The sequence below is a fragment of the Colias croceus genome, chromosome 8 (assembly GCF_905220415.1).
Source record: "Colias croceus chromosome 8, ilColCroc2.1".
Taxonomy (NCBI): domain Eukaryota; kingdom Metazoa; phylum Arthropoda; class Insecta; order Lepidoptera; family Pieridae; genus Colias; species Colias croceus.
Genome location: NC_059544.1, coordinates 3,789,418 through 3,810,611, shown reverse-complemented (window position 1 = coordinate 3,810,611; position 21,194 = coordinate 3,789,418). Strand labels below are relative to the sequence as shown.

At 32.0% G+C, this 21,194-nt stretch overlaps 1 protein-coding gene across 1 annotated transcript in view; it reads right to left on the bottom strand.

Moving 5' to 3' along the window:
- LOC123694110 (cadherin-86C) overlaps positions 1-21,194 on the bottom strand; it is a 93,062-nt gene that overhangs the window by 49,407 nt on the left and 22,461 nt on the right. Inside the window, exon 2 of the mRNA XM_045639429.1 lies at positions 14,169-14,261. The gene's annotated coding sequence lies outside the window, so the exon portion shown is untranslated. The remainder of the gene's footprint in view (positions 1-14,168; positions 14,262-21,194) is intronic.

Sequence of the window (21,194 nt, the reverse complement as noted above, 5' to 3'; positions counted from 1 at the left end):
ATCCGAGTACATTTTTTTAATCAAACATATCTAATGAAAATGCGATGATGTGATATTAAATTGGATGTCATTTGTGACCTATCCCACAGCGTCAGTATGCTAATTAAGAGGATCTAGGAAGTAGTCAAGGTTGATCGAATTGCAACGCTCGTCCGAGGTACAATCAACAAGAAATTATACTAACATTGTTAGTTTTTTTTACTCTACAGTTGACTGATTGTAATTATTTATATAAAATTTATAAGGTTTTGTAAATATAAACATAGTGGTACATGAGTGGTAATTTCTGCTTTTGTGTGGCAACAAATTCGTAGGTGGTCGATATAAGTTTTAAATTTATACATGCTGTGAATATCGCGCGAAAAATTACCTACAATGCACCGTAATACCGTGCCCAGCCGTGCCGCAAAAATATATGTACCAATATTGCATTGATTCATTGATTGTACTATATTCATACATAACAGTTTTTAGTCCATTATATGTTGTCTCTTTCATACAATGGGGATTTTTTAATAGATACTAGAACTGCATACTTAATGCAACAGAAAATTACGATAACAATAACTTGCGCATAAAAATAAGGTAGACATTAAATAAGTTGATTAAATGCAAGGCAATTACCATGACCATTATTATTGTGAGATTTATCATATCACCATGTTAATAATTATGAAAAAAAGTCCCGTTGGCCGCTGCGTATTTTTATTATGCGAGAAAAATAACATTGAAAGCTTTGAAAGACGCACTTTTTGTACTAATATATCTTTTATATTATTCATCATTTTTTAACCATACAACGAAAGTCCAACTAACTCAACAACTATTGTTTGTAATGATAACACGCTATCAACTACCGTAACTTTCTCTATTAAAAATATTTGCATCAATATTATGAACTTTATTACTCTTCATAACAACTTTAGGAAATATTCTAGTCTATGGTACCTAGGAACAACTGCTGAACATAAATCATTATTTATGCGCCAAGGATTTCAAATCCGTATATTTAATTAAACTTAAAATGGATTTAATTTAGCAGTTAACCTTTATTTAGTGCAATTAGTGGGTCTGACAAATGTTTATCGAATTCCTGAATTTTATAAGGCGCAGAAACAAATGACTTGTTATTGGCTAATGATTTGAAATGACGTTAAAATATGATAATCTCATTTCATTCAAATTTACCAATTATGAGGATATATAATATGAAATATAAATATGTATACTAATACTTAAAGGAATATTAAATGACTTCTTAATCTATTGAATAAAAATCAATTTTGAAACTTAATTTTTCACATTGCAGAAAAGTGACATTTTTAATCGACAATAAATTGTCCAGACTCGTTGCTGACCGTACAAAGCAACATCGATAAAGCAAACTAAAACAAATGGAACAAATGCACACGAACATAACTTATGAACAATTTATGAATTCAACCTTCACAGTACATTGTCCTGACTAGCGGATACATGGGAACTATCCACTATATTTTTCTGAACTACGATATTAGATCTACAGATCCGAATCTATTCGTGTAGAATCGTGACTGGCGATTTGTGTAAAATTGATAAAGTAACGGCATCTTCTCCTTTATAGGTTGTAGGAATAAGAATAGGTACTAGTAACATGCTTTGAACTGTGACTTTGTGTGTCGGAGTGCAGAAAATTGATATTGGTGTCAAATGATAGCAGTGTTGGTGTTTGTTTATATAAATCTGTACATTTGTTTGAAGACAATCCCAACGTTTCCTTGTGTTTACCATTACTTGAATAATTTGATATGAATGGAAGGGGTGGAGTAGCTGTTAAGATTTTAAGATGTTGTTACTAAGTAATTTATGCAACTGTCGGTACGATTTCATCACCTATTCCATCACCCAACAACTCTTTTATAAATTTAACTAAAAATACAAGATGTTCGGATAAGCAATTTAATAAAAACAAAAAATAATTGGCATTCGATTGAACACGAAATATTCACTCTTCAAACGCTTATCTCATCACCTGTGACAGCTCGCTAAACGAAAAATACATCAATTATTTATATCTACGCTTTAAAAATTAATAGGTACACATAAATATGTCCGCAGTATTGTAAGCATGTTCGACATTATTGGTGGTTTGTGGATTTAACGAGCACATATATGGGGAAATTTATGGTAACTTGTGGCAACAGTTATCATTCGTTGAGCGTACTTCGTTGTTGGAGTTCTGCTTCGTATCGGGCCATCTCACCGCACATTGTTAGCTCCGTGGACAGAATAACAAGTCTATCTCAGTTATTAGTAAATATGAACCGGCCTTGTTTATCGTCGTGCTATCGAACGCACGATCATGTTCAATCATAAACTTGTAAAATGATATTTATGTGCGCATAACTGTTATTTAAATCAGCAACGGTAATGCATTTTCTTTATTACTGGTGCAGTCAAATAAACAGTGATATATATTTAGAATGTATTTGGACTACTAATTGCTTGTTAGTGCAACTCGGTGCGAAATGGTGTTGCCGATTTACAACTGTGTTTTATATCGTCACTTTTGACTCAAAAGACAAAATTCATGTGGCTATTCAAAGCAAAACCACAGAAATATTCACAGTGGAATATTTTAAAATGCAGTAGCAGTATTATTCGTTGTAAAAGCTCGTGCGGAGTAGGTTTATTTTTTACTTTTTACTCAAACAGTCTCCGGCTTACTAAACCTTTTATTTTCTAATCATTCAACATAAAACGTAAAAAGTATGTGTGCCATTGTACTCAATTCAACTTAACATTTAAAGAATTTAATTAGCAACAACAATCATAGACCATTGAGTTAAAAACCATTAATAATCTAAATAAACATGTAAGCTTCGCTTGCATGTCACGGTTCCAAAGCTTGCGTGTTGTTGAAAACGCGAATTTAAATATTTCACATGACACGAGGTTGAGATTATCTTTTTGAGTAGGTGTTAAGTATACTTGTTTTTTGGTATTGGGTGATGAAACTGTTTCCATACATGGTGTATCTACTTATATAGAAAGAACAGACTGATTACGTATACAGATAAATTGGCGCTTAAAAATATAGAACACCCGGATGTTTGTAGGAGACCTTGACAAGGTCTTTTGAATAATTGACAAATCATTGTGATTGAGATTGGAATTAAAATTCCATAAGACAATGATGTTTTAAGCAAAAGATGATATCTCTTAAGTTATAAAATCAATTATTAACTTAGGTACTTTACATACACAAGAACTAACAAAATAAACATTAAAAAGTGAACAATCACATTATGTTTATTGGTAGGTACTATTTTACTAAAACGGTGGAACATAAATACATATTTACATAACAAAATTATTAGACTAAGCCATTTCTAAACCAATACAGAAATAATTTAATGTTTTCCTTAGACACGCTCGTATGAACTGATTCAAGCACGCCACAAAAACTGGTCCCGAGATTAATTTTTATTCAGTTTAACCTACTTTTATGCCACTTGACGCCACACGGAATAGCTTTATGTCAATTATACAAATAATACGTGATAAACACATATTTCCATGTCTGTTATGTAAATTAATAACTGCAATAAGAAAACATGCTATTCAATAGGCTGGAATATTTTATATCTAAACGGTTTATTTACGTAGTTTTCTGAGTACAGTTGATTAATTATAATTAAATACTCATCATAAAGTTAGATTTTAAATACCAAACGGTAGACACTAGACACAACTTATAAACAAATGAAAATCTTAACTGCATAGGTATTGTTTATTGGTACAATTGTTATAACAGTATTGTAGTGATCTCTATAACAAAACAAATGAAAACATTATAAAATATCGATTATTCAAAATCATGAGTAAACATTAATAGAACATAAATAATCTCAGGTAAATAATCTTCTTTAGTTAGTTTAATAACAACTGAGAAAGCTTTGTATGCGTATAAATAGTGTTTGCAGTTGAGTCGATGAAACGTTTAATTAATCATTGTATTGTGCCTCAAAATATTACCGTATTCTACACCAATATCACCGGTTTCTCCGGCCAATGGGTCAAATTAACGCAACTATCAAGAATGATTTCACGCCTGAATGTTTGCGGTTAATTTTGCAATGGTTTAAGGCGTGTTGATTTACAATGCTTTATGATAATGAGGACCCCGAAATAAAGGTTAAATTATAATACTACTGAGATGACATTCGAATTACAACCAACAATTATAATGTCTGTCTTATTGTCTCGGTTGCAGTGGTCGAAGCTTTCGCCTTTGTCCGACCCAAGCTTTGAATGAAAATAATTTTACGGAATCTATGTAATTCATTTGTTTTAAAGTTCTTTTAATAATATACAAATCGTGGAGATAATTGTACATTAATAAAAAATTGAGCTCTACATATCATCTCAGATCTTTTAAATATATTATGAAGTATTTTGAAACCATTTAGATAAAAAAAAATCTCTTTTTAATTTAACCATTAACAACTGCTTCACGTGCAATGAAGCTACTGTATAGGTAGTTACAAAGTATTACGTATACACAAGTTTGCCCTAATTAATCGAGGCTGCAATAGTTATATCCGTTAAATATAATTCATTATAGGAACAAGTTTGCGTTTAATTTACTATTATGTTGGTCGATTAGCTTTCTATAACAGCCAACAGGTCCTAGCAGAACACGTGGCATTAACTAATTCTAAGAATACAGGGATTAATATGTTTAATATATTCTTCTTGGAACTTGTAGCAATTACGTTTTTATTTTGTTTTTACAACTCACTCATTTGCGGCCTTGCGACGGTCTTCGTGGAATGCTTACCTGAAATGATAGACGAGTTATAATTTTATTTAATACGAAAGACTTGCTTTTAAACAGTAAGCATTATAAAACAGCTTTAATAATCATAATCAAATCTATAGTACTTTTGTTCAGTCCGTGGGTTAGCTCAGGATTCTAGTTTAAAAATAGTCACAATAAATATCCACTTAGAATAAAATTGCATATGAATATTAAAACTAGCAAAATCTTTTTTTTATTTTTTATTAAAGAGCATCTAACTAGCTCTCTCTATTGCCGTAAACTTTGCAACACACATTGTAAAACAAAAGTAAAAGAGAAAGAAGTTTAGTATAAGTGTAGCATAATTTGTGAAGTTATTATAAAGAACTTGCAATTAATAACTAAGTTCATAGGCTCACCTATTTGCGTGCTTAAACACCTGAAATCACGACATTTTGCCAAATCTACACATAAATTGTCTAAAAATAAGTGCTTTGTTTTTTATGTATGTTACTCTATTATGTAATAAATAACTAAATGAACTGCTGCATATCAATTAATATCATGCTTATTTACAATACGTATTGTAGTACAAAGCGTATGTAAAATTCAAGGTACAAAAACATAATATCGTGAACTTTGAATCGCTTCAGGGGTGCATGTCCATTACTGTGTAAATATTATGACAACATAACATGTTCCCTTGAGTTGACACTTTAATTAACAAGACAACAATGAAGCAATTAATCATTCAGAAATAAATCCCGGTTCGAGTGCAGGTTACAGTTTTCCGAATGCAGATGAAAATTACTATCTCGTATAAACCGGAGAAACGTTTGACAAATGAAAGGCGGGTCACAGAGCATTGTGTGAGATGATTACTGTACCAATTGGATTTGCAATCGGCTGTCGGACGCTTAATCTCTGATCTTATGTAATTCACCTCTAGTTATTGATTTGATGAACTGTTCTAGATATTATTGTATGGGAGGACAGTATCTGTAATGTACACGTGGCCTACTATGTATGAGCTTGCTATCTATTTGATTGTAGATCTAATGACGGCGATTGTTTAAATTATTTAACGACTTATACGTATACTATAAGTACATTTTACAAATACATCATAAAGTACAGACTCATAACTTCTAGTTACCACTAGCCGCAATTTTTTATAGCTTACCCAAGTACCCAATAATTCATCGACCTTGCGAAACAATTCAAATTACGTTCACCATTAATAAAGCTTTTCCATTGGACTAGTTTTGAGAGATATATCAACAGGCAAAGGTTCAACCGAAATAAATTATCTAGAATTACTTTTATCTGTTATTGTTTATTCGAGACCATAAAATATTATGCCATTGTATCGAAACAATCAAATGGTTCGTATAGACAATGAATTTGATTTCCAACTTATATAATTGGGTAACGATTTGTTGATACAAATGATATAGCTTCTGACACATTGTGTAACGTAGGTGTTGTAACAATGTTGGGATCAATTCTGTCATTTGTCATGATAGAATTGGTTGCTGATGTATAATTGGTTTTATTTAAATATTGGACTGACAGTACTCAGTAGTGAAACGGTTAATACAATAGCACATTATGTAATTGAGTCACGATATGTTGTATTTAGCTTAAGACTCAACTCATTTTGGAAAAACTGAGGTATGTAATAAACGTTAGCTATACATAAAAGGTATTACTCATTAATGCCTCAGATAAAGGTTCTTAGAGTCCAGATTACTAGGTGCCAAGTACAAATCAAATGACACAATATAAATCATTTCAAAATGAATTATAGGATTTTCATTGTCAATGAGACAATGCAGAAATCCATAGATTGTAATCAGAAGTAGTGAATTGAAAACAAGTCAATGCATTCGAAATTATTTATCACTCGTAGTAAACATTTGTATTCAATCTCGGATCACGATAAATATTTATCCGCTTCCTATTATATTATTCATTGGGTCACTGACACTTATATCATAACTAGAACGTACCCATGGTTTCTCCTGCATTTTGTGCACTATAAAAGCAAATCAGAGAAAACAATTCATGTATAGGAGGCCTTTTTTCTTGCCATTTTTCAATAATTTAATTTAATTGAATTAATTCGATTCCATGTTTAGATCAGGATCATACTATCGAATTTACGTGTATCTAAGATTATAAGAATCAAAAAACACGAAAACAAAATCGTATCTACATTTTCCCTCACATAATTATATTAAGCTTGATAACATTGCGAATTCACGAAAGTTAGAATATGGGAATAATTTTGTTATCATTATAACGAAATCTAATTCCCCAAACATTAATAGAATTTGTACTTCGAAATACGATTTTCCAAATTACCGAATGGCGTATTAAATCCATTATGGCTTCGAGCTAAAAGTGCAAACTAAAATTGCAAATATGGACGTGTAATTTGCAATGATCTAACATTAATGCTTTCGTGCACCTTTTGCTCCCTTTAACGAAATCTTTGCATTGCTTCGTGAAAACATCTGACTTAATTGAATAATATCGTTGATCGTGACAGCTCCTCGTTTTAGTGAAAGGAAACACTGTTTTTATTATATGCTATGAGGTATCGAATTATAGTTACGGGCTGTGTGTTCCTTGAGTCAATTCAACGTTTAGATAGATAAATTTTATTTTTGTTTTTATTAGGTTAGGTCTCATAACTTTCCAATTTTAAACAAAGTGAAATATTGTGTTATTTTTCAGTAACTGTAGGTATATTTTATTTATAGGTCCAAATCAAAACATTAGATCAGCTAATACATATAATACCTAACCATTGTTTCAGGGAATCTAGAATCCTTATCTTAAAAAGACTTTGTAATTAAAATAACCAAGACATTGCACTATTACACAACCACCTTGGCTAATTATAAATAATAAGATTAACTTAATCCATCTTGAAAATGGCACACGATAATACATTATGTAACATCATCACGAAAAGACACGCCTTGCTTTTAAAATTAGCGCAAATATTTGCACGTTTAAGACACAGTTATACAATATACAATATATCTATTCAAAAGATCCTTAAGGCTGGGTGTACATTGTACACTGATAAATCTATATGGGTGAGGATAACACAAACATTTTGAAGTACGCTGTCGAAGATTGGTTGTACCAACTCAGAAACCTTCGTATATGCATCATCTTCATGCTGAAGATTGTCACATGATCACAGTTTACCATTCTATAAAGGACATGCAGATAAACATCTTTATATTAGATATGCATAGATAAGAAAATAGTTTATGCTTAATATACACAAATCAATGGTTCTTTGTGTGTATGCGATAGCTTTAACCTCACCATAGATTCGTGGTAGAATATCTGAACATTGTATATCCAACACAAATCCGTTGAATGGTTAAATAACCGCTACAAAGAGGCACGTTTACCCTTATTCAGGTGTTGTCATAACTAACATAATATCACAGGAAATAGGAAATCCTCTTCAATCCGATGTGGACACGTTTTGTTCATGCTATACGAATGCAATAATAATGCATTCGATTTATTGGTTTCTCAAACAGAGTGAGTCATAAGTTACATCGGTTTTGAAACAACGTCGCTTTCTATTATTTAATAATTGAATGGGAAATTATTAGACGCAATTTATATTATGAAAATACGATGTGTTATTCATCGTTTTTAACCGACAAAGATTATTAATGTTTGTATGCATATTTTAATTAATACAAAATTGTTATTGTTAAATTCTATATAGGTATTGAAAAATATGCCACTTAAAAAATGTTCGTTTACGATCTTAAAGGGGAAAATTTAATATAGATACTTGTAGAACAGATATTCCATACAAGATAATATAGCTATTTCCTCACCATAGCTATCCCGTTGCAACTAATCCGCAGACGCGTTAGAATACATTTTTCAAACGCATTATCTTCAAGTAATAGACGCTAGATTACCGGTTGCGAATAATAACATAATATCTCTACATCGTCAAGAGTTTTGCAAGAGTCATTTCTTGCCACACTTAGCTGCCATTAGCGCTATGCTCATGACATGGCAATCAGAGTGACTTTAAAGACTCTATCTAGATGCATTTGAAGTAAGCTCTACCTAGAGTCCTCGCGTTGTAGAATCTAGACATGTAAATTTCTAATATGATTATGTATTTCAAAAAAATTTAATATAAAAAGTAAAAATGCTGATTAATTGTATAGTTTGGAGTAAAATATATGTGAAATGTATGTATGCATATGTAGAGCATTATTTACCTCTAATATTAGTGATATATAATAATGATCACAATATAATGTTATTTTTGTGTTCGAAAAGGCGTTGATTTATAAAATAGAGTAGTATACTATTATGAAATCTTTTGATTCAACTTCTAATATACCTTTATCATTTCTGAGTTATATTAATTACTATTTAATATTTATAACAAATTTAATATCGTCTTTCATATCGTTAGAAGTGCAATATCCAGGATGTATAATTTAAATTTTATATGAACGGTAAGTCCTATAATTATTATGCGCATTGCATTACCTGTGTTTGATTCTGAGAAATACATTATGTTATGGCATTAATATAGATTTTCAATATTATGGTGACAAAATAACAATAAGTTTTTTGTTTACGTATTGAAAATCGTATTTTATGATAGCTGCTTGCAAAACTATTTAAAAATACATCAGATTTTAGTCCCTGCTTGTAACTTCAAAACATATTCATAAATTTATACTTCAAAACATAATTTTTAGTTTTAATTATTTATTACAGAATTAATAATGATTCTCCTTTTAAATTTACTATTGGGATTGCTGGTCTAAAACGGAAACAAAAATTGTAAGAAAAAATAACGATGTTATATTTACAAGCTTTATTACAATTAACTTCTTTTATCTAAACTAAATTGCTTTCCGGAACCACACTCGTATCTTATAAACAAACTATATGAACCCCCTTGACCATTACACATAATATCATTACATAACATATTGTAACAGCATCGGCTCGAAAACAACGGCACGTCAATCAGTTATGAACTTTCACTAATACAGCGTGGGTGGAACAGAATCTGGTAATACACGTGGGTACGCATATATTGTTCGACAAATTGTACATTTTATACTTGGATGTTATACGATTTGTCGTATAACTGTCAGTTTACATTTTGTAAGTGTTAAACAAACAGCTTACAAAGGCAGCTTCTGTGTTCATTGTGAATCTATGGGAATCATACATTTTCATACACGACGTGCGCATCGGTCGCGATTATTCTGTTTTAATGCACATATCAACTACTACGCAAGTAAAGTTTCCGATTAAATAATTGTATGATGAAAAACCATATTCATAGTATAAATAATAATCGATTTTACAAAGCCCTCATACCCGGTGTAATTTCAAACGCCCAGCGTATTTCAACAGGCACATCGTAATAAAACTGATACGGAAGAAACGAAACCTTATAATTTAATAAAACAAACCAACAAAAGCCAATCAATTTCCAATACGATAAGCTGAACAAACAATAATATCCCTAAAACAGTCATTACGTGGTATCTCGTACGATCTAAGATACCGAGCACCCAAGGCGTTATTATATTGATACCCCATTAACCTATACCACGACTATACGTTGTATAACTAACTGGTCGGATTGGTCTGGAATGGTTAGACCAGTTACGCGGAAGGACATTTTAGGCGACTCATGCTGTGATCACTGACGAGCTTGCACAACCAGTGGAAAAAGTTTTATCATTAAATGTCTGCTTTTTACGGAGTGGAGGATGAAAGTGGTAATTGGATGAAGTTTTACTGTGTTTAATTAAATAGATATTTATATCTTACTTGATTAGCTTTATTGGATTGTGGATTACAATAATAAAATATTTACTGCGATATAAATTACGTCAGAGAGTTTAGAGAGACACAGGAAATTTTTTGATAAACAATTCGTGATTGTTTCGAAGGAAACTAATAGAGGTACTTAGGTACCTAAAGCGAATGTATGTGGAAACAAATTTCAAGATTAATTACTGGTTTTAGTTAGCACGTATTGACACACGTAGAGTTGGTCACGATCGTAGATAAGCTAGAACAAAGTGGCTAAGAAAAGTGGCGAAGTAATCCGCAAATAGCATTAATAATACGCTTATGTATGCTTTATCCTTACTCGTGTTTCAGTGTAATTGTCGTGGATGTAATATAAAACGGTTAAGGTAAGCGTATTTGAAGATGCAAATTGAAATTATGTTAAATTCACACAAAATATGTAAATGAACCCGAGTACTTAGAGCGTTTTTCATGTTTTGGTTTGGTATTGTTTCACTAAATTGGACAATCGTCATTTCACCAAGGCTTTTTATTAGCAAAATTTATATAAACATATCTTCCTAGTTCCTTTATTCCATATTCGTGTTACTTAATCCAATTACACCTAAACCCATCTGTCAAACCATGCACTAAATAATCCACAAAAAATTGCTCTCACAAAAACAAATACAAATCTCTCGAATTAATTCAACACAAACGTGGCTATAATATGCTTAAAGGTCCCCTCTAAGTGGTCTTAAAACCAGTGCCGTCAACCGCGAATCACGTCCTACTCGATTTATTAGTTAACTCGCTACGTTAATTGCATGACCGCTCTAGTCTATGCTTTTTATTTTTGATATCTTCAAATAGCTACTTTGAAGACCATTTATTATCGTACGTAATTGTAGTAGCAAGACGATTTATCGATAAGGAAAGGTCAAGAGCGATGTAGGGATATTTTGCATACTATGGTATTTTAAGCTCTATGAATATTGAGCATTGATGTTTGATAAAACGGCGAAAAATATAATAATAATAAAAGGTTCCTTGTTCGTACAAGGGCTTCTTTTTTTAGAACATTCAATCTATAATATGGAATTCAATAGAAGCCTTACACGAACATTCCATTAAATTAATTGGAATGTGACATTTCTATAATTGAAATTAATTATACACATAATTTTAAGCGTGCGTTAATAGAAAGCCTATTTTATGAGACGTGTGGGTCCGATTTAAAAAAAAATTCGGTGTTAGATAGCCCATTTACCCAGGAAAGATAAAGGTTATACATTATATTATCATCACGCAGGGCGCAGCTAGTAATTAATAAGTATGAAATACAATTTTTACAACGAAATGTTTTAAATATTCGTTAAAAAGTCATGAGATTGAATATTCAATCGGAAAATTGTGAATCTTTTATGAAATATCAATCTCCTTACGAACTCCAGTGACGGTAAAATAAAACAGAAGTTTCTTTGAGCAACTTTTAATAACCGATGCTTTGGAATTTTCTGGAAGTTTGAAATCGCTCTACTGTGAGCGTGATATTTTATTAAAAGGCTAATGATTTTTTTCATCAATAAAGTATCATAATTTAATGTCATATTAATATTTAATTTGAAAAGAGATTTATATAGGTAAGTATCGAAATATTTATTTTTATGTTCAAATTTAAATATTTATCATAAGCATCAAGAAATATAATCCATACCACAGATAATATAAAATTATACTAGTCCATACGAAGGTGTGACTCGACATGTATTGATATAATTTATAGGAGACATTTACCGGTTGGTATTGATAATTTAAATATAAACCAAATGTTATCTCTTGTAAACCTATTAATACTAATTGACCAAGCTTACGTTTTAGTCATATGAAGTATTTAATTATATCGTGCAATGAATTTGTTATAATATGGATAAGGAAATGAAAAATGGTAATGCCGCAATAGTAACTTTGATCACTATGGATCCAAAACCCATTACGAAATTACAGTCGTAAAATAATTATATACTATTAAAATTTATGATATAATATTATGTTATAATTTTCTCATTTTAAAAATGTATCACGCGTATTAGTCCTTGAGTATTTAATTAAAATAAAGCTTTACTCGTGTTTAAACAGCAAAGATAACGTTAACAAGACAAGAAAAACTTTATAAGAAGAATAGCAGAAATTGCGCGGGAGTTACATATCACATGATCATTTAATTTGTCTTTATTATAACCATCAAGGGTTTAAATCTCGTAAAAACTTAAACGCTTTTTAATGTAAATTTTCTTACGAAGCTATGAGCCATTTATGTGTTTAATACGTACTAATATAACATCAGCAGCTTTATTGTCGCACTTTATGGACTAATTAAATGTTTAAACATTTACATGCGTAATTATAGAATATCAAGTGCAATTACTAATGTCAGTTTACAACTTTAAGGACTCCTACTCATTGTAACGTTTAATCGAATTTTACGAAATCTTTATCATGAAGATGAACAAATCAATTGCATTATACTTCTTCAAGCCTTTCTTAAATATATTTCAAGCAGTTTTTACCAGCACCTCTACAGCTAAGCAGATTTACATTTGAGTAAAACAAATAGTTATTCTACAAGGAAATAAAAAAATATAAAATTTGTAACATGACTAATCGAATTACATATTATGAAACAGTCATGTTATATCTTGGTAATTGAGGTAACTTTCTTGGATTTAAACGCTTATAAGAGAGAAAGATTTGTGAAATTCAATTAAAACGTTACAACACTTGCATGTTTTATGTCCATCCATAAGAAATTGCGATAATTCATAGAAATTTTGAAAGTCCTACATGTATATTGCATGAATTATGATTCTATGTGGGTGTAAATTCGTCAACGAAGAGCGAAGTCCATGAACCCGTGAACTCATTTGATCAATCGTCCTATTCTCTTCCTACATAGATCTGTATTCATACATTTCTCAAACATGCAAATGTCGCACGTTCGCCAGAACAATGTAATTTGTTTGTTATTTATCGCTCTCTTCGTCAAGATATATTTCAACGGAACATTTAAGTCGTGGTATACGTACGTGGGGCGTGGGTGTGATATGACAACGTGCAAAATGCGTGCAAAACGGTTTTTCATGGATTTTAAGTGTGATATATAACATTTGAAACGGCCTGTCACGCTATCTCATAATGGTTAAGCGACATGATTGTTTGCTCTGGCAAGTTTATTCGAATTCATCATTTGTAAGCTGTATAAATCACATTTATAATTCCTATTACATCGTAAACATTCCAGTGTTGATTGAATCTGGTCCGTGATTACAACTTATTGCGAAGCATTCGAGTGTGTGTAGTTAAATTGATTTTTAATATATGTTCTTGAAAATGTGTCCTATAAATATAGTTATTAACTGCACAGCTCAGTAATAGATTTAAACTTTATGTGTGGGCTATGAATTGTTATTGCGTCTTGTAAATTTTCAGCCTTTAACTCATCACATCTGCAATTGAATATTTCAAAATTCTATTATAATAAGGGAATGAATCTTACCTGTTGGTTGCAACGATTTCGCGCCAAAAACACTATCCCACCGCCTTTGTTTACTCCTCATTATTCGACAAGCGCTTCACTGTATCCGAGCACCTGAAAAAAAAAAATAACCATTCATATGTGAAGAGAAATTCAATTATATCCAATTAGATAGCAAAGTTCCCGTTTTCGTTAGTCTTCAATTAGTACGTGGCGTGGAATTAGAACGGCGGTCCTCATTAGGAGTGCAGACTGTGGTAAGAGGTAGATCCGAGATAACGCATTACGCATGCGCGCGCTATTGTTCGCGCCCAGATGCTTAGATAATGTGGTGAAAGCTCTGTAATATGCATTACTTTTGGATGTGTTGTCATTTGTCTCATAATTTATGGCATAAGTTCCAGACACTCGGAACATTGTGTGCCGCGGTGTGTATAACTTGAATGGAAGATTTACAATTACGTTTTAGTAGCATATTATGCTGTATATGGTTGGTGTTGTAATGTTTGGTTGAAATAAATTATTATTTAATATTAATTTTACCATACTGATGATGTATTAAAAGAAAATACAGGTACCTAGTACCTACTACAAATTAGATTAGAAAATAATAATCATTAATCAACTGTTTAAAGGTCCTTAAGTTTGTTTTAATTAATTATTTTTTTTTAATCATTTTTGTCTCTATAGAGTCTAGATATATTTCACAGATGGATTTCAAATATCTTTATTAATTAAAATAGGAAAATTAAATAGTATATAATATTATATGATTTCTAAATGTCCTAGATAAATATATGTATTAAAATAAAACGCACGCAATTGCACCGTAACATAATTTAACACACCATAAATAAACACGATAAAATATAAACATAATTATTAATTTATTTCTACATTTAACAGGCAACCATTTCCCAACTGGAGTGTACTTGTGTTTTTGTTATATTAGTAATAATGTATATTTAATGTGGTGTTTTGGTCTGTAATTGTGATATAATGTTGGGTAAGCGCACGTGCCGCTCGAATGAATAGCTGACGCCAACAATTTATAACTAATATTATAAATAGGCACTAGGTCTAGACACTAACAATGAACGCTATTTATTCAATATAATGCAAGAGTTACTTTTTGTTTGGCTAATTACTAAATTAAGACTTCGAGAGATTCTGCTACTTTCCTGTGCGGAACATTGAGTCAAGCACTTATGAAACTTTTTATAATTTCTGAAAAACATAAGTAATTTATTGAAAATACTGATCCTTATATTCTTCTGTTTGAGTGGCAAAAAACAGGTTTGTACCACTCAAACATTTGTTCAAATATTCAAAAACAAATCAAAGTGAAGTAACTCCAAAAAAGATAAATAATAATGAGTCGTTTAATAACAACAAACACAAAAGGCCGGATCCTCTGGGAACACGACATTACCTTCAATTTAGGCCTTTTATTGAATGACCCAATATTTGTACAGAATAGGCATTCCTTTCAAGGGCCAAACGGATGTTTTATTTACTTAAAATTTATGCTCAAACGAACGCTTACATAACGGTTAATAACAACGCGTTTTATCAATACTGGTTCCGTCCTGAGTGTGTGATTTTCAAAGACATGAAATTGTGTGATTTCCAAAGATAAGGATTTTTAAAATCAAGAAAATGGAAGAAATGGAGGCTAATACAAAGAACGAAATTGTTATCTAGCCTAACGTGAAAGAGATTTTTGTGGTTATACCGAGATTAGATTATAAGGTGTGTCAGTTAGCTTGGGTTTGAGGTAATTCAACTTTTGCGTTGGTGGTAAATAATTCAGAAGTTTATATAAGCTAGAGAACCGAACTGTTACTACTTACTACTAAAGTATTTACATTATGTATCAAAATAAATAATTCTTGGAATAAAGCAGAAAATCATAAATAGGACGATATTAAAAATCTAATTAACAAACAGAAAACAACTGAACTGAACAAGTGTTCAGATTTTATGAGCTAAAAAATAAGTCAATGAAACAACATCTATTTAGAATGTAAATACAACAATTCGTCTATGAAGAAAAAGCAAAAGAAAAGTCATGTTCATTTTGTAATCTGTAAGATGTTCTTGAAGCTCTTAAATCCATTCGAGTACATCAAAGGACGGTTATGACAATTTCTCATTATTATGGAGTCGCTTTAAGTGCGTTTTCATACTTTAATTTAAATACAAAAGTTATTAATCGTTGTCTGGAGAGTCAAGTGATATTTGAGATTATTCCAAGATCCAAGTTAATAAATTATACGATTATTATTAATTGAATTGTTTAGCAATTTATCATCAAGTGGGTCAGATGTGTTGTTTTGGTTGTACGTTGAAAATTGTTGCAACTACGTTTTCCTTTAGTAACATAGTCAATCGTTCGTTATAGGCACTAACTTTTACCGAAATATTGCAACGTCTCAAGTATCGAAATCGTCAATTCTGAACTTGTACAACAATAGCGCAAGAGTCAGTAGCAAATTTACGTGCTACCTATTCCGCAAGAAACTAGTTTTTGTTGATGAAGATAGGGAAAGCGTGCTTTTCGCAACCGAGCCGTAGTAATTAACTCACTATCTACGCAACCATTGTGTGTAACCATAATAGTAGTGGACACCTTTTATAACAATCTGAAGCTCAATTTGTTGATAAACCAGTTTGTTAATACCGATAACTGTTTAAGTGACACCGGCTATGAATAAATTGGTTATCGTGTTATGCCTTTATAATATCAAAATGTACTTAGTACTTTGTAACTCGGTTATGTTTTGGTGTTTTAGATAAAATCCAGGTTAACATAAATATAGGTAAAGTTATATACATTAAATCATTAATCAATTGGCGGTACCGAACAAGTTAACATTGCGTTCTTTACGCTCCGTATAATTATCAAGTTTTTATAAGTAAATAATGGTTATTTTTAATAGTAATGTATATCATCAGTTTGCCGGTGAAACTAACTAACTAGTGACAATTTTGTGATTGTGAATGGACTTATAAACTGTGAGTAATAAACGAAATATTATAATTAATTATCGAACATTGCTTTGCATTCTTGACCTACGACAACCCGCAGAGTCGTCGCTTCTACAATCTACGCACACGTTAACAACTCGCTTGCATACCTATCTACCTACCATCTATTCATTAATCGCAACAGCATTTTGTACTGCGTATTGGCGTGTCTGATACCGCTTGGAGTTGCTATAATATTACCTTTGTAAAATAAAAAAAATATTAATAATGTCAAGTACCAGAAATAAATGTTCGGCTTGCACTAATACAATTAGTAATAGAGAATATTTGGTATGTTCGTCGTGTAAAAAAAAATACGATCTTCAATGTGCGAATATGACATCTAAGGCATTCCATAACAACATGAACCTTGATCAGAAAAATAATTGGATATGCCCTGAATGTGTCTGCAAACAGCCAAAATGTGATAATACTAATACGCCCGTTAGAATGTCCAAAGCTGAGTCCATGATTGACACTCAAAATATCACTCAAACTTCTGCATCCGGTGAAGGATTTATAAATATGCGGACGAGAGGCCAGCGCAAAAATTCATTCGATTCTGAGGTTGACAGTAATGACTATGTTACAAAAGGTAGTTTGCGGGATATATTAAAGGAGGAGTTATCCAAATCACTCAATGTAACTATGGGTAATATGGTGTCCGATCAGCTTAAAAACATTCACCACGAAATCTCATCATTTAAAGAATCGTTAAATTTTTTCAATGCACAATTTGAGTTATTGAAAACATCGTTGGACGAAAGAAACATCTTAGTAGATGAACTCAAAAATGAGAATAATAAACTAAAGTCCACAGTTCTTGATCTCGGCACCAGACTGCATATTGTTGAACAGCAGCTTCGTGAAAATAACATCGAAATCAACGGTATTCCTGAAAACAAGGGCGAAATTCTGTCTAACACTCTGGGCCAGCTAGCGAAAACTGTAGGGGCGCCAATCGACGACAGCGATATTCTGCACGTAACCAGAGTTGCTAAGTACAATAAGGATAGCAGCCGTCCTAGGTCTGTTATAGCCAAACTACGTAGCACTCGCATTCGTGATACAATACTAGCCGCTGTTTCTAGATACAACAAAAATAATCCTGAAAACAAGCTCTCATCGCAGCATCTAGGGATCGCTGGACGGAAGTCTCCTGTCTTTGTATCTGAGCACCTAACTCCTGCAAATAAACAGCTCCATGCCGCTACACGACAAAAAGCTAAGGAACTCGGTTACAAATATGTGTGGATAAGAAACGCTAAGATATTTGTTCGGAAACAAGAGTTTGGCCAGGTCTTAACAATCCGTAATGACGATAGTCTTAAAGCTCTAGAATAAGTCTATTTTTATTATATTATTTTATTAACTTAGGTGAATGTTGTAGATTTTAATGTACTATAATGCTTGATATATATTATCAGAATGTAAGAGGGCTTCGAACAAAAACGAACATTGTCTATAATAACATTTTACTTTGTAATTATGAAGTAATCATATTTACTGAAACCTGGTTAAACTCTAAAATCCATAATGGTGAGTTCATTGATGGTAATAGATACACAGTCTATCGTAACGATCGAAACAGTTCTGTGAGTTCATCGAAATCTGATGGTGGCGGTGTTATGGTGGCTGTTTCAAATAATATAAACTCCTACCGTGTTTCTAAATGGGAATCTAAAACTTGTACTGCTGAAGATTTATGGGTGGTTGTAGAAGTAAGTAGTAATGATAACATTAGATCATGTCTAAAAGTTGCAATTTGTGCGGTGTATCTGCCACCACCTGTAAATTTACTTACCTTAAGAAATTATTTGGATAATATAAATAACTTGGTATCTGATAATTTTGATGATATAATTATTATTGGTGATTTTAACATGGGATTTGTTAAGTGGACTGTACAGGGTGATAATTATTTTCCAACCCCTTCTGACTATCAAAATGCCTTGGGTTATTGTTTAATTGATTTTATGTCTGTAAATAATTTTAATCAGCTCAATACAATTCCCAATAAAGATGGCAAGATTTTGGATCTTGTTATAACAAACATAGCGAATGCTCACGTATCACAGCCTACTGATATTCTCAGTAAGCTCGATCCATTCCATCCTCAATTAGTTATCACGTTGTCACTTTCTAGATATAAAAACCTCCATGCTCGTAGTCAGTCACATTTAAATTTTTACAAAGCTGACTATTCGGGAATAATAAATCATCTAAAGTTGATTAACTGGGCTGATGTTTTTAATAATTGTATAAATGTTGACGCAATGGTTGAGAGATTCTATGATGTATTGTATGATGTCATAAATAAATTTGTTCCGAAACGTTGGTCTGTAAAAAGTAAATATCCACCATGGTACAGTCATACACTTATTAGGCTATTGAAAGAAAAACACAAATTGCGCTTGAAGTTCATAAAGTTTAATAATCCCCGAGACAAACTAGAATTTGATATTGTAAGAGACCGTGCTCACAAATTACACGATGTTTGTCTGAGTAAATATAAACGTAATCTTGAGGAAAATATTCAATCTAACCCTAAACATTTCTGGAAGTTTATAAATTCTAAGCGCAAAAATGTATCTAATATTCCTTCTTGTATGTACCTAGATGATCAAATTGCGAAAAGGGGGCCTGATATTTCAAATCTATTCGCGGAGAAACTTTCCTCAATTTTTACCAATTACTCTCCTACGAATCTAGTATTACCTGTTTCTAGCTGTAATATTCCTACTTTATGCAAGTTACAATTTACTGAAAATGAGGTCGCTAAAAAATTGAAACACTTAGACGCATTCAAAGGCGGCGGACCGGATGGTATTCCACCCCTATTTTTCAAACGTTGTTATGTCGTAATTGCCTTACCTGTTAGTAAGATTATTAATCGTTCGTTAGACAGTGGAACATTCCCTTCTGAGTGGAAGAAGGCCAGAATTGTGCCTGTCTATAAGAAAGGCGACACTGACAATGTGCGAAATTATCGACCGATCTCTATTTTATCTTGCTTAGCCAAGTTGTTTGAGTCTCTCTTATGTCCTATAATTACCAGTCACACGTCCTGCTTCATTAACTCAAACCAACATGGGTTCCTTAAGGGACGATCTGTGGAGACCAATCTGGTTGACTATATATCACATATATCTAGAGAGGTAGATAAAGGTAATGAGGTCCACAGTGTTTACACTGACTTTTCGAGTGCATTCGATAGAGTTAGCCATGACCTCCTTTTGCTCAAACTTGAATCATATGGAATATATGGTTCTCTGTTATGTTGGTTTGGCTCTTACCTAAAAAATAGAATGCAGATCGTTACTGTAAAAGGATATGAGTCTAATCCTTATACCTCAACCTCAGGAGTTCCCCAGGGTTCCCATTTGGGACCGATATTGTTCAGCCTGTACATTAATGATATAAGTCGCGTTATCAACCACTGTAGCTTCTCTATATTTGCCGATGACCTCAAGATATTTAAAACGATCCGTTCTCAACAGGACGTCTTGTTGATGCAATCTGATTTGGACAGAATTGTAGAGTGGTGCATAGACAATAATATGGTACTGAATGCTGAGAAATGTTTTTTAATTAAGTTAACCCGGAAGAAGATACCTACATCAGCAGTTTATACTATAAATAAAGATATTGTGTGTGAATGTAATGAAATCCGTGACTTAGGGGTAATAATTGATAGTGAATTAAAATTTTGTTCTCATATTAATACAGTTGTAAAAAAATCATCACAAATGTTAGGCTTTTTAAAAAGGAATACCAAATCATTTAGTGTACAAACTAAACTGTGTCTTTTTAACTCATTAGTACGATCCCAACTAGAATACGCCAGTGTGGTTTGGAATCCCCTCTACTCAGTGCATTCTCAACGTATTGAAAATATTCAACGTAAGTTCAGCCGGCACATTGCGTTTATTTCTCAAGGTATATCTCATAGAAACCCTTACGACACCCGTTTAGCGTTCTTTAATATGATATCTCTTCGTAATCGTAGGCTACAAA